Below are 2165 nucleotides of genomic sequence, written 5' to 3' on the forward strand. Positions count from 1 at the left end.
AAACTCATTTCGGCCAGGCACAGTGGCTCATGCCTGTAATCCCAACACTTTGAGAGGCTGAGGCCAGAGGATCGCTGAGGCCAGCAGTTCGAGACCAACCCAGTTAACATAGAGAGACGAAGGCTCTCTCTTTTTTTTTTTAAAAAAAGACAACTCATTTCAATTCCTATGATTGAACTCAATTAATCAATCTATACTCTACAACCACATAGCTTCAGGCAAGTTACATGCAGCTATTTAAACCTTTCTTTTCCTATATTCTATGAAATTCTGTCTCCACTTAGATGGAATTTGTTCATTTTACTTTTTTTTCAGTGCTGCAAATGAGGACTCTTCATTCCTCTAGACCTCAGTTTTCTTATATGTAAACTACTAAAAACTACTTCATCTGCTATTGTGTAAATAAGAACATATGTAAAAGCATCCACTATAGTGCCTGGTATACAGCATAAAAGAATCCAATCTATCTCCTCCCTTGCATTTTGATAAGTACAATAGAGGCCAAACATACTTTTGGTGACTAAAGATCTTGCAGTGTCTTTGAGATCCTCTCACTTCAGCCTCCCAAAGTGCTGGGATTACAAGCATGAGCCACAGCGCCTTAACCAAATATTTAAATATAAAGAAGGCTAGGCCGGGCACGGTGGTTCACACGTATAATCCCAGAACTTTGGGAGGCCAAGGTGGGCGGATCACTTGAGGTCAGGAGTTCAAGACCAGTCTGGCCAACATGGTGAAACCCTATTTCTACTAAAAAAAAAAAATACAAAAATTTGCCAGACATGGTGGTGTGTGCCTGTAATCTCAGCTACTCAGGAGGTTGAGGCAGGAGAATTGCTTGACCTGGGAAGCAGAGGTTGCAATGAGCTGAGATCACACCACTGCACTCCAGCCTGGGCGACACAGCGAGACTCTGCCTCAAAAAGAAAAAGAAGACTAGACTGTGTACTGGACATCCATGGAAGCTATTTTAGTAAAGGAAAATCTATGCCTTCTCTTCTTCTGATTTCGTTCTCCTAAAAGCTGGATGTCTTTCACCGTCTGCCTACCAACAACAATGTTTCACTTTATCTAAAAAAACAAAAACAAAAAAACTGTATGAGCAAAAAAACAGAAACAACCCAAGGGTCCATTAATAGGGGACTGGATAAATAAATGAAGTATGATACATGCATACAACTGAATGTTACGCAGCTACAAAAAAGAATAAGGGGCCAGGTACAGTGGTTCATGCCTGTAATATCAGCACTTTGGGAGGCTGAGGTGGGTGGATCACTTGAGCCAAGAGTTGAGACCAGCCCAGGCAACATAGTAAAACCAGGTCTCTACCAAAAAAAAACAAAAAAAAAATTAGCCGGGTGTGTTGGCACATGCCTGTGGTCCCAGCTACTCTAGAGGTTGAAGTGGGAGGATCACTTCAGCACAGGAGGCGGAGGTTGCAGCGAGCCGAGATCACGCCACTACACTCCAGCCTGGGTGACAGAGAGAGACCCCATCTCAAAAAATAAAGAAGGAAATTTTCTACATATTGATATGGAAAAATCTCCAGGATGTATTTATAAGTGAAAAAAGCAAGGTATAGTATTGTATACATATTATGTTACTTTATGAAAGAAAGGGAGAAGAAAGAAATAAAGATGGTATACTAATATGTGGTTGTATTTTCAGGAAGAAACATTATAAGAATCCATAGGGAAGTGGTTCTTAATGGGACTTAGTAGGAAGGAGTAGGAAGGAGTGCACAGGGACTGTGGAAGTGAGACATCTTAGTGTATACCTTTTTATGTGAAAGCATATAACCATACAACATACCCCAAAAAAGTAAAAATAAAATAGAAATAAATCCAGGAAGGTTGTCATAGCCATGATAGCAAGCATGTGGCTTGCTGTGCCTCCAAATCTACATTTTGAAAATACAGAATCCCAATTCCCACCTAAGGAGGTTCTTATTTAGCAGATTTGTAGAAGGGTACAACAATATGTATTTTTTTTTTTTAAGTCCTAGGTATTTCTGATGCAGACATACTTGAACAACTGGTTAATTTCAGTTCTCTCATTTTGCAAGTATGGAATCTAAGATCAGGAGAGACAAAACAGTGGTAGATCTGGCCTCAGACCCCAGGTCTTTTGACCCCGGTCCAACGTTCTTTCTACTAATCAGTGAG

The 2165-nt window shown here is 40.4% G+C and overlaps 1 protein-coding gene across 1 annotated transcript in view; it reads right to left on the reverse strand.

Annotated features, from left to right (window-relative positions):
• Positions 1 to 2165, reverse strand: part of POLB (polymerase (DNA directed), beta) — a 39994-nt gene that overhangs the window by 10766 nt on the left and 27063 nt on the right. The gene's annotated exons all lie outside the window — the stretch shown is intronic.

The sequence above is a fragment of the Colobus angolensis genome, unplaced genomic scaffold (assembly GCF_000951035.1).
Source record: "Colobus angolensis palliatus isolate OR3802 unplaced genomic scaffold, Cang.pa_1.0 Scaffold52, whole genome shotgun sequence".
NCBI classification, from domain to species: Eukaryota; Metazoa; Chordata; class Mammalia; order Primates; family Cercopithecidae; genus Colobus; species Colobus angolensis.